Below are 13,265 nucleotides of genomic sequence, written 5' to 3' on the forward strand. Positions count from 1 at the left end.
GGTCACGGCTACATTGTGGACCTGGCACAGGACCAGGCTTGCTGTGGGTGCCTGATAAATGTTTGCTCAGAGAGGATCACATACTGTCCTTGTCTGGAATGCCTCCGACACCCGCCTCTCTGGCAAACTCCCATGCGACCTTTAAGGTCCACCCTCAACGATCCCGTATGGGAAGCCCGCCAGCGCCCTCTGACAGCATTTTGTGTTGGAACAGCTCTTGACTTCTTTAACCGTGCTTCTCCCAAATGGACTCCGGATACCAGCCTACATTGCCCGTGCTAGCCCGTGCTAGCTGGGGGGCTTCTCCAGGACAGGAACAGGTCTCGTTTCCCCAGAGTCTGACTCCCAGCAGGGACTCAGTGAAGACTCCCGAAGGAACAAGGTCTCAACTTTGCAGGAAGAAACGTGGAAATACATAAAACCCACAGAGAAAGGAAAAATATCACAGTTGGTGCTTTCGGTGGCATTATATACAGATGGCAGGCCGGCCCTAATGCAGAAGTACTAACATGCAAGGAGGTCGTCCCGGATTCCTAACTGCTCGCAATCCCTTTTTCGCCGGCGCTACGACACGCTAGGTAAGGCTAACAGCCGTTACTTCCCCATCTCCGTGGATGCCAAGATACAGGGACCATCGCACTTTCTGCAGAGACTGCTCTACACTGGGGCTCAATACTCTTTCTGTAGAAGGCCAGAGAGTCCACCTTTCAGGCCTGGCAGGCGGGACATTCACCATGTCACTGCTCTGCCCATGCAGCGTGTACCGTATGTAAACGGACGGGCACGGCCACGTTCCAATAAAACTTTATTTACAAAAACACACCCTCACTTCAAGCTCGCCAGAATCCAGTCCTCGTTCTTCCTGGGCACACAGAAGACATCTTCAGGTCTCCCTCACAATGAGATGGGACCACGCCACCAAGCGGTAGCTAGCGTGAATGTCAGTGACAGAGCCACTCCCAGGTCTGGCCCGCACACACCTCCTGGAGTATTCTCCATGCTTTCCCTACCCACCGGCTGGAAGGGAAGGACTCTGAGGCCCAGGGGGATGACAGAGCCGCAGGAGATACCCAACCAGGCATATGGACCCACGCTGGAATGCCTCATGAGCCAAAAATGACTTGCATTGTGATCAACTAGAGTGGAGACAGTCGGCGCTTTGTTGTCTCCCACCGGCTGTTTCTGGACCAGACTGTTCTTGCTAGGGCCCCACAGTTTGTCACAGATTGTCCCCGATTCCTAGAACACAGCCACTTGTCTTCTTGTTCTTTTCCAAGGGCAGCTTTCCAGCTTTCCATTCATTCTGTGGTCCCACTGGGGCCCTCCGAGAAACGTCTTCTTCCTTATGGCAGCCCGCGTTGGCTTCTTTAGTTGACAAAGAACCCTACTTGGCCCACAGAAGGCACGGTCACCCAGCATCCCCTGCTGGGTGGAGGCCAGAAAGAAGACTTGCCTGTGATGAAATTGTATCAGGGGCCTCCTTCCCAGTGATGGGGAGAGAGCCACAGCTCCCCGGTGGTCCTTGTCTCCTGTTACTAACACCCTTCTCCAACTCCCTCCTCCTGAGCACAGGCAGGACCTACCACTGAGTGAGTAGACAGAATAACAGCCTTTGCAAATGCCATCATGAACAGGGACGTTGAGATGGGAAGATCATCCTGGATGATGTGGTTGGGCCCAACCTAATACAGGAGCTCTTAGAAGAATCTTTCCTTGCTAAAGTCCGAGTCAGAGGGAGAGGTGACTGCAGAAGGGTCAGAGAGACACAGTGTTGCTTGCTTTGAAGATGGGGGGGGGGGGGTGGTGTCATAAACTGAGGGGTGTGGAAGCCTCTAGAAGCTGGACAAGGCAAGGAAATGGATTCTCCCCTGGAGCTTCCCAAATAGGAATACTGCCCTGTTGAGACCTTGATTTTAGCCCTGTCAGTCCCATGTTGAACCTCTAACCCAGAGAACCGTAAGCCACCAAGTCTGAAGTAACTTGTCATGGCAGCAATAGAAAACCATCACGACTTGCTTCTAACCAGCAGGTGTGCAAGTTTGATATGTGTGGCTCTTTTTTTTTCTTTTGGCCTAAGATGGCAAAGGTGATGGGATGCCCATTGCTCAGGATACACGAGATTGTAACTTCTGCGGCTGGCAGACTCTCCCTGCTGCATTCCTGGCTTGTGTGCGTTGGTGACGCAAGCGGCCATGTTGGAGAGATCCACACGGCAAACAGACGATGGGGCCTAGAGCCAACAGCAAGCTAGGAAGCAAGGCCCTCGGTCCAACATCCTCCGGGAACTGAATTGTTCCGATAACCACAGGGGTTTAGATCCTTGTCCAGCTGAGCCTTTGGATAAGGACGTCGTCCTGACCGACACCATAATCAGAGCCTTTTGAGATCCTGATGCAGAGGACCCGTCTATGCCACACCCAGACTCTTGACCCAAAGACACTGAGAAATACACGTTGTTTTAAGCAACTAAGTTTATGGTGATTTGTTATACAGCAGTAGATGCCTAATAAACACCCCGGTTCGGATTTCCCGGACACCCTGGGACTCAACTGTAACTCACACAACAGAACGGAAGGAAAAAGCATGGCCTCCTTTAGCACCAATGTGTATGAAGAAGTCAGCAGTAGACAGGGAAGTGAAGAGGGACAGCCCCAGCCCTATCTCTGGGCTCCAGGTTAGCTCATTTCTCCCCAGCTCATGAGTAGCAGCAGGTAGAATACTGAGAGCATTATCTGATAATCTCACCAAATCTCACACTGACCCTGTGATGCCAAGAACATACAAAGTATTGGCTATAAGCCCCGTATGCCCCAGGCACTTCTTAATTCTTACAGAAACTCGAAGACAGTATCATCATCCCCATTTCACAGATAAGGAAGCTAAAGCAGAGAAGCTGAATGACTTAACCAAAGCACTCGGCTGGGAAGAGGGCATGCAGAGATTTAAAACTGAGGCTGTCTGGTCACCCCTTCTGTGGTCTTCCAGGTGAAGGGACAGAGCCACGCCATCTCCAGCCACACCTAGATGAAGCTGGGAGTCCAGGTCACTTGTCAAGAAAAATCAGTAAAGGAGGAATTATTAATCCCACTTAACAGATGAGAAAATCTCATCACTTCACAGAGGGAAAGGACCCATCTTTCTTGTGTGTCATTATGTTTTAAGTACCTCTTTCCAGACATGTCCTCAAGTTACAGCAATAACGTAAGAGTTGTTCTCAGGCCTGCTGTCTATTCTACAGTTCGCCCAGCTTTCCTCTCCCTCTGCTTTGACCTGTACCTCCCAGAGCTGTCAGGCGGTTATGGAAGCACGCCATCATTCTCCCCACAACCCCACTCTTCTTTTGCTGATGAAGAAACTAAAGTCCAGGGGAAAATGAAATGACTTTTCTACATGCCTTGGCAATGCTCCATGTTTTACGTACATCATCTAACATATTCCTCCAAATCCCATGATGTGTGATTTTACAGATACGAACAAAGATTTGGGACATGAAGCAACTTGTCCAAAACTACCCAGGACGTGGCAGTGTCCACACAGAACATTCTTCGGCTTCAGGGGTGACAACTGAATCTGCTTTTGGGCCTTTTGTCTCCTAGCTTGGTCCTTGGTGCACAAGAGGTATCCCGCCCAGCTGGCCTAGTGAATGATGGAACTGAGAGCCTCGAGTGGCCTGGCCCTTGCCTGCCGGAATGATTTTGATCTCTAACCTTCTAGAAGATTTGTAAATGCCTTATGTTGGCCTCATGAACAGCCTTCTTTTCTTGGGAGGGCTTCACGGTCCAGCCAGCCTTCCAGCGTGGCCTTATCCATTACCCACCCACAAAAATGTGTGTGAGCCCATCAGCTGGCCTCCCCCTCAGCATGGCTCATCCCCCTCAGAGTGACTCAGTGTCTTAAGAAGTGACCTCAAGAAGTCTCGAGGATCCAAAAGACCTCAGAGACTTCATATCCTGGCTTCTCACAAAGGTCTATAAAAAAGCCTCCCAGAAGACCGCTTATTTGCCTTACTATAAAAATGGCTTCCACTGGGGCCTTAGGCACCAGCTTTGTAAACTGGTCTCTTAGTGGCCTTAAAAAAATGGCTTCCCAGAGGATTTTAAATGGGCTCCCAACTGGTTCCCTGGGATGCAGATTATGGACTTTGCTGACTGACTTCTCAGGGTGACCTTCCCAAACAGAAGCCCTTTGTGAGGCTGAGGGGGGCCTTATAAAGCCTCTACACGTGGCCTCGAGCGCTGCTTCGCAGAGCTTCCCAAGGCTTGTGTTCGGTCTCCAGAAACCAGCCTCCTCAGGCAGCCCCTGTGTTGCGCTGCAAACCAGCCTTGGAGAGGGCCTCCTGGAGACGGCCATGTCAAATAGCCTTCTGGGAGAGGGCCCACATGGGACAGTCTCCTCTTGGCCACATAAAATAGCTTTAGTAACACTAGCCTCCCTGAGGCGCCTGGCTTGCTCAGCCAGTAGAGTGTGGGACTCTTGATCTCGGGGTTGTGAGTCTGAGCCCCACGCTGGATGTAGAGATTATTTAAAAATCTTAAAATTAATGGAGGGGGCAAGATGGTGGAGAGGTAGGAGACCCTGTTTCAACCAGTCCCCTGAATTGAGCTACATATCTACCAGTACACTATGAACACCCGTGAAAATCAGCCTAAGATATAAGATTATACACTGCTGGATCTCTGTGGGGGCAGAAGATCATCAATGGAGAGATACAGTGGAGGGGGAGCACTCAGACTGATATGGGAGGATAAACAGAACGGGGAGGGGGCCACCAGAAGCCCCATTATGCTGTCTACAAGAGACACATTTAGAACCTAAAGATACATCTAGACTGAAAGTGAAGAGATGGAGAAGCATCTTTCATGCCAACAGGATTCAAAAGAAAGCTGGGGTAGCAATTCTCGTATAAACTAGATTTTAAGCTAAAGACTGTAGTCAGAGATACTGAAAGACACTATATCATTCTTAAAGGGTACATCCACCAAGAAGATCTAACAATTATAAATATTTATGCCCCCAATATGGGAGCAGCCAACTACATAAGCCAACTGTTACACAAAATAAAGAGTCATATTGATATGAACACATTAATAGTAGGGGATCTTAACATGTCAGTCTCAGTAAGACAGATCATCCAAGCAGAAAATCAATAAGAAAACAAGAGCTTTGAATGACACATTGGACCAGATGGACCTCGTAGATATATACAGAACATCCCACCCTAAAACAACAGAATACTCATTCTTCTCGAGTACACATGGAACCTTCTCCAGAATAGACCACATACTGGGTCACAAATCAGGGCTCAACGGATACCAGAAGACTGAGATTATTCCCTGCATATTCTCAGACCACAATGCTGTGAAACTGGAACTCAACCATAAGAAAAAGTTTGGAAGGAATTCGAGCACTTGGAAGCTAAAGACCATCCTGCTCAAAAATGTTTAGATCAACCAGGAAATCAAAGGAGAACTTAAACGATTCATGGAAACCAATGAGAATGAAGACACTTCGGTCCAAAACCTATGGGATACGGCAAAGATGGTTCTAAGGGGGACATACATAGCCACCCAAGCCTCACTCAAAAAAACTGAAAAATCCTGAATACACCAGCTCTCTTTACACCTTGAAGAACTGGAAAATCAACAACAAATTAAGCCAACCCCATGCACAAGAAGGGAAATAATCAAGATGAGAGCAGAGATCAATGAGATAGAAACTAGAGATACAGTTGAACGCATCAACGAAACTAGAAGCTGGTTCTTTGAAAGAATTAATAAGATCAATAAACCACTGGTCGAACTAATCCAAAAGAAAACAGACAGGGCCAGAATTAATAAAATTATGAATTAAAGGGGAGAGATCATGACTAAACCAAGGAAATAGAAACAATCATCAGAAATTATTATCAACAGTTTTATGCTGACAAGTTAAGCAACCCAGAAGAAATGGGTGCATTCCCGGAAACCTATAAAGACCTATTCAAGACTGAAACAGAAGAAATTGATAACCTGAATAGACCAATATCTGTAATGAGATTGAAGCAATGATCAAAAAACCTCCCAAAAAAACAAGAGTCCAGGATTCCCTGGGCAATTCTACCAAACATTCAAAGAAGAAATAATACCTATTCTCCTGAAGTTTTTCAAAAAACAGAAACAGAAGGAAAACTTCCAGACTCTTTCTATGAAGCCAGCATTACCTTGATCCCCAAACCGGCAAAGACCCCACCAAAAAGAATTTCAGACCAATATCCCTGAGGAATATGGATGCCAAGATTCTCAGCAAGATTCTAATAAGATCCAACAGTACATTAAAAAGATTATCTATCATGACCAGGTGGGATTTATCCATGGGATGCAAAGGTGGTTCAACATCCACAAATCAATCAATGTGATAGAACAAATCAACAAGAGAAGAGAGAAGAACCACATGGTCCTCTCAATTGATGCAGAAAAAGCATTTGACAAAATACAGCATCTGTTCCTGATTAAAACTCTTCAAGTATAGGGACAGAGGGAACATTCCTCAGCTTCATAAAATCCAGCTATGAAAAACCCACAGTGAGTATCATCCTCAATGGGGAAAAGCTGACAGCCTTCCCACCGAGATCAGGAACATGCCAAGGGATGCCCACTCTCGCCACTCTTGTTCAACATAGTATTAGAAGTCCTAGCAACAGCAATCACACAACAAAGAGAAATAAAAGGTATTCAGATTAGAAAAGAAGTTAAACTCTCTCTCTTTGCAGATGATATGATACTTTATATGGAAAAACCAAAAGACTCCACCCCCAAACTACTAGAACTCATACAGCAGCAATTCAGTAACGTGGCAGGACAGAGAATCAATGCACAGAAATCAGTTGCTTTCTTATACGCTAACAATGAAAATACAGAAGGGGAAATTAGAGAATCGATTCCATTTACTATAGCACCAAGAACCATAAGATACCTGGGAATAAACCTAACCAAAGATGTAAAGGATCTGTACTCAAGGAGCTACAGAACATTCATGAAAGAAACTGAAGAAGACACAAAAAGATGGAAAAGCATTCCATGCTCATGGATTGGAAGAATAAATTGTTAAAATGTCTATATTGCCTAGGGCAATCTATATTTTCAATGTCATCCCAATCAAAATTCCACTGGCATTTTTCAAAGTGCTGGAACAAAGAATCCTAAAATTTGTATGGAACCAGAAGAGACCCCGAATTGCTAAGGAAATGATGAAAAAGAAAAACAAAGCTGGAGGCATCATGTTGCCTGACTTCAAGCTTTACTACAGAGCTGTGATCACCAAGACAGCATGGTACTGGCACAAAAACAGACACATAGACCAGTGGAACAGAGTAGAGAGCCCAGAGATGGACCCTCAACTCTATGGTCAAATTATCTTCAACAAAGCAGGAAAAAATATCCGGTGGAAAAAAGACAGTCTCTTCAATAAATGGTTCTGGGAAAATTGGACAGCTATGTGTAGAAGAACGAAACTCGACCATTCTCTTACACCATACACAAAGATAAACTCGAAATGGATAAAAGACCTCAACGTGAGGCAGGAATCTATCAAAGTCCTAGAGGAGAACATAGGCAGTAACCTCTTTGACATCAGCCACAGAAACTTCTTTCAAGATAGGTCTCCAAAGGCAAAGGAAACAAAAGAGAAAATGAACTTTTGGGACTTCATCAAGACAAAAAGCTTCTGCACAGCAAAGGAAACAGTCAACAAAACAAAGAGGCAACCCATAGAATGGGAGAAGATATTCCCAAATGACACTACAGACAAAGGGCTGATCTCCAAGATCTATAAAGAACTCCTGAAACTCAACACCCAGAACACAGATAATCACGTAAAAAAAAACCCAGGCAGAAGACATGAACAGACACTTCTCCAAAGAAGACATACAAATGGCTAACAGACACATGAAAAAATGTTCATCATCACTAGCCATCAGGGAGATTCAAATTGAAACCACATTGAGATACCACCTTACACCAGTTAGAATGGCCAAAATTAGCAAGACAGGACACAACGTGTGTTGGAGAGGATGTGGAGAAAGGGGAACCCTCGTACACTGTTGGTGGGAATGCACGTTGGTACAGCAACACTGGAAAACAGTGTGGAGATTCCTTAAGAAACTAAAAATAGAGCTTCCCTATGACCCTGCGATTGCACTACTGGGTATTTGCCCCAAAGATACAGAGGTAGTGAAAAGAAGGGCCATCTGTACCCCAATGTTCACAGCAGCAATGGCCACAGGCGCCAAACTATGGAAAGAGCCAAGATGCCCTTCAACATACGAATGGATAAAGAAGATATGGTCCATATATACAACGGAGTATTATGCCTCCATCAGAAAGGATGAACGAATACCCAACTTTTGTATCAACATGGATGGGACTGGAGGAGATTAGGCCGAGTGAAATAAGTTAAGCAGAGAGAGTCAATTATCATATGGTTCCACTTACTTGTGGAGCATAAGCAGTAACAGGGAGGACATTGGGTGAAGGACAGGAGAACTGAGTTGGGGGAAATCGGAGGGGGAGACGAACCATGAGAGACTGTGGACTCTAGAAACAATCTGAGGGTTTTGGGGAGGGGGATTGGGAAAGCCTGGTGGTGGGTATTAAGGAGGGCACGTATTGCACGGAGCACTGGGTGCAGTGCATAAACAATGAATCCTGGAACACTAATAAAATTTTAAAATGAATCTTAAAATTACTTAAGAATCTTAAAAAATAAAAACAAACAAACAAAAAAACCAAACCAAAGCCCACTAGCGTCCCAGAAGACCTTCTGTTGGCAGCATGAAGCATCGATGCACGGGGAGAGAGCAGGTTGGTCATTATCTGAGTAATCTTACAGCAATCTTAAATCTTTCAGCTTCTCAGAACCTTTGCCTTTTATTTTTTTTTTAATTTTTTAAAAAAGGTTTTATTTATTTATTTGAAAGAGAGACAGAGCGAGAGAGGGAACACAAGCAGGGGAGAGGGAGAGGGAGAAGCAGGCCTCCTGCCAAGCGGGGAGCTGGACATGGGCTGGATCCCAGGACCCTGGGATCAGGACATGAGCTGAAGGCAGAGGCCCGAGGACTGAGCCGCCCAGGCGTCCCCAATCTTTGCCTTTTAAACAGTTGCCATAGCAAACAGCCTCTGGGGGAGGGGCCATGCGGTACTACGTGGAACAGGCTCTCAAAGCGGACTCATCAAGGGTTTCAGAAAGCGGCTTCCTTACACATCCGGCCCTCATCTGGGGACCAGGTGAAACCCAGGCTTTGTGTTAGTTTTACAAACCAATCTATTTCCCCCAGTGTCTTCAGAAAACCAGGAACCAGGATATGTTCTACCAATGAACCCTCCCGTTAGCTCCCGTTACCATGTGAAGTGGCGTCACAGGAGAAGCGAGCCTGTGCAGGCTGGGCCAAGCACCTTCTTTCTGACTGTCTGAAACGGACAGAGCAGGTGGCCTCACGTGGGCTGTAAGCAGTGGCCTGCACACAACCAGCCATTCGCTCTGGCCCTCCACTGAAGGCGAAGGTCAGTCACACACTACATGAAACTCCTTTCTAAGTGGCCTCAAGTCCTGGCTTTACAAATCAGCGTGCTAGCATCCCCCATGTACTGGTCTGGCAAAAAAAGAAAAAAAAAAGGGGGGGCTTCTTGGTATTTATATTAATCAGCCAGAGTGGCCTTGTGACCTGGCTTTATCGACTGGCTTCCCAGAGTTCCTCATTGAATTGCCTTTTATAAAAGGTTATACTAAACAGCTTTCCAGAGGAGGGAATCAAAAATAAACGGCGTGAAAGTCTTTCAGAGCGGTGCTGTAGACGGGTCTTCCAATCGGCCTCCCGGGGTGCCACATGAAATGAAAAGGTATAAGCAGAGATGGGAGAAACAGCCTTCTGGAGGTCAGCTATGGGAGGGTTAACTATAAAATATTTCTAACAAACCAGGATGCTACATATAAGACCCCACACCCCCCCCTTTTTGGGAGGGGCTTAGTACACATTTTTCTCTTATAAAATTCTGTATTCTTAGCATTTTCTCCAATGTTGTTTTTCATTGCTTGGAACTCTCATTTGTGCAAGCAAGAACTTCATTTTACACAAGCTAAGTACCTGGGATGCGGTCAGTAGTTTTCTTTCATATATATGTAAATTTCAGTATTTCAGTATTTATTTTTATCTAAATAGTTAATAGTTAGGACTGGACAAATCAGAAATTAGGGTTATTCCAGGCCAACTGAGACCTATGGTCACCTCAATCACGAAAAAGCCTGAGGTGCCCTATATCACCACATTAAAGTCAGTCTCCTAGAACTCCACGGTATCAGCCTAGAGACCTTTTGTGGCTCACAGAAGCCTCTTTTTTTGGGGGGGGGAAGGAAGTGAACATGCAGGTTGTCAGGTCAAGTGCTCTTGTGCCCTGACTTTAAAAAAAAAATTTTTTTTTAATTTATTTATTTGACAGGGAAAGAGACACAAGCAGGGGGAGTGGGAGAGGGAGAAGCAGGCTGCCCGCCGAGCAGAGACCCCAACGTGGGGCTCGATCCCAGGATCACGACCCGAGCCAAAGGCAGACGCCCAACGACTGAGCCACCCAGGCACTCCTGCCCTGACTTTTTAAACTGACCTTTCAGAGCACCAATGTACTAGCGCTGTGAAAGGGGACAGCTCTCAGGGGAAGGTAAGGTACAGACCGCATAAAAGAGCTTCTCAGTGGACTGTGTCTTGGCATCAACAGGGCTCTTTTATTGACACACAAAAGGCTAATCTTGGCATGGCGCTCCCATAAAGGCTATAGGAACTAACCTCTCTGAGTGCTTCGATCTGGGCTTTGTAAATCAACCTAATGCTGACTTCAAGAAAGGCTTCCTATTGGTGGTATTAAACACAAAGGAGGGGCACCTGTGTGGCTCAGTTGTTAAGCATCTGCCTTCGGCTCAGGTGGTCCTGGGATGGAGCCCTGCATTGGGCTCGCTGCTCCACAGGAAGCCTGCTTCTTCCTCTCCCACTCTCTCGCTGTGTCTCTGTCAAATAAATGAATAAAATCTTTAAACACACACACACAGAGGAGCCAAGTATAGGCTATATAAGACAGCCTGCATGGACTCTGGTCCTGACTTCCCAGATTCCCCACCCACACAGAGCACATTATGGAAGTATGCTAGTCTTTCCTTAGTGAACAGCCCAAGTGGGTTCTGGGGCTTACAAAAAAAAAAGCCTGCTACAAAGCCACCATAGTCATCCTAGAATTCTCTTATCTTTAAAAGCCTAACGCAGCTCCCAGGATAGTCTTTAAATTGGTTGGAAGAAATGGTTTAAGAATCTCAGTGGGAAGGGCGTCTAGGTGACTCAGTAGGTTAAGCCTCTGCCTTCGGCTCAGGTCATGATCCCGGGGTCCTGGGATCTAGCCCCGCACCGGGCTCTATGCTCAGCAGGGAGCCTGCTTCCTCCTCTCTCTCTGCCTGACTCTCCGCCTACTCGTGATCTGTCAAATAAATAAAATCTTAAAAAAAAAAAAAAAAAGAATCTCACCGGGATTCGCAGAGGGTGTCAGGTGCTCCACTCCCCGCCCCCAAGGGCCCCACAAAGGTCTCAGGCTGACCTGAAACAACCATCCCAAGGGCGGCATGCTGGCCATGAGTAGCCTCCCACGGGTGCCTTCCGGAACAGAATCCTCTAACCAGCTTTCTGCGAACAGTCTGCGCAGTTAATGTTGAAATCTCTCCAATTTTACTGTGGTACTATTCCACAAAAGTTGTGCAAAAAACCAAGAGCTTTCTAGGGAGCTTCGTAAAACTTTCCGAGGTTTGGAAATAGCTGGAAAACTTTATTCACCCGCGCAAGAGTATGTCTGGCATCCTACGGGCCACGCTGTCTGGGGTTTGGGCCGTTGGCATGGCCCCAACACCTGCCTACCTGCCGACCTTGGGCCTGCTGAGCACGGTGACTTACCTCTGCGGGATTCTAACACGGGGGGCAGAAGGGAACACCCATGCTCAGCGTTAACTCCTATTCAACTAGAAATCCCTGTCCATGACGTACCCCACACCAACGCTCCACCCGAGGCTTCACACCCCTTCCCCTCCCGGGACTTCACTGCTCGCGGCCCACATTCGGTTTGCAGCCGGCCCCGCTGCAGGCCGGTGACAAAGGTAGATTCGGTCCAAGAGCAACAGCAAGAAGACACCGGCGACTACCGTCACGGAAGAAATACAAACTCGCGCAGGCGCACTAGGGTGGCACCAACGTTGCCGGGAGGGTGGGGAGGGAGAACTGCGCAGGCCACACCACCTACGCTGGCTTTACGCATGCGCAAAAGCGAAATTACGGCGTAAGACGAGCGGGGACGTACCCTACTCCCGGCAGCGCAGGAAGGCGTTCTCAAGGCGCCTGCCCACTCACACCCCAGTTTCGCTACTTTGGAGAGCTGCCACGGGGCTTTCCAAAGCGCACGCGCCAGGCCGTCTGTCTGTCTCCCTCTCTCTCGTAGGGCCGCCACGGGTTTCCCTAGGCGCACGCGCGAGGCCGTCTCTCTCTCTCTCTCTCTCTCTCTCTCTCTTCCCCCCCCACCTCTCCCCCCGCCCCGGTCTTCCACACAGCGCCTGCGCAGTCCTTTCCTCCGGTTCTACAGAGCCGGAGCTGCCAGTCCTCTGGAGTTGCTCAAGCTCACCCGTCCCGAGTTTGGGTGGTGTCCAGTCGCCCAGAGGCTGGCGACGACTTGTTCCGTTTCGTCGGAACACTCCGGCCCTCTCCTTCGGGTAGTGAGGCTTGCCGACGTATCGATCACTCAGTGCTCATCTTATCAGCACGGAGCGCCAGCCGAGCGCCGAGTGATCGATGCCGCGGCTCCGCCCCATCCTGTTTAGGGGGTGGCGGCCAGCCAGGTGGAGGCTTTTTCCTCGGTTTCTCCTCCCACCTGGGGGACACCTGCGACTTCCTCAGCTCTGATAACTAAGTGGGCTGGTCAGCGTCGCATCCACCATTTCATCTGAACCGTACCGTTAAGATGATTCTTTTTCCTGGTTTATAGAGAGGTCAACAAATGCCCAGCGAAATAAAGTGGCCAAATCCTTGTGTTTTGGGAAAGTCGCAGATCCTAAATTTGAACCCCCAAGTGCTGCATCCACTGCCCGTCGGTGTGGGAAGATCCTGGGTTTCAGTGGGGAGGCCAGAATCACTCCTGCCCAGCGCTGCCCTGACCCCGAGTGGTGTGGGCATCCCTGAGGGTTTTGGGTTTTTTGGTTTTTTTTTTAAGATTTTA

The 13,265-nt window shown here is 47.7% G+C and overlaps 1 protein-coding gene across 4 annotated transcripts in view; it reads right to left on the reverse strand.

The window, feature by feature from the left end:
• The window catches only part of KDM8 (lysine demethylase 8), a 26,011-nt gene extending 13,200 nt beyond the window's left edge, over positions 1-12,811 (reverse strand). For 2 of the 4 annotated variants that reach the window (XM_080830238.1, XM_080830237.1), the window contains exon 1: positions 12,047-12,166. The gene's annotated coding sequence lies outside the window, so the exon portion shown is untranslated. Of the gene's footprint in view, positions 1-12,046; positions 12,167-12,356; positions 12,573-12,674 lie in introns of those variants that run through there. The other 2 variants (XM_080830235.1, XM_080830236.1) reach the window with 2 other exon arrangements.
• Positions 12,812-13,265: the final 454 nt, after the last annotated feature.

The sequence above is a fragment of the Martes martes genome (genome assembly GCF_963455335.1).
Source record: "Martes martes genome assembly, chromosome: 18".
Taxonomy (NCBI): domain Eukaryota; kingdom Metazoa; phylum Chordata; class Mammalia; order Carnivora; family Mustelidae; genus Martes; species Martes martes.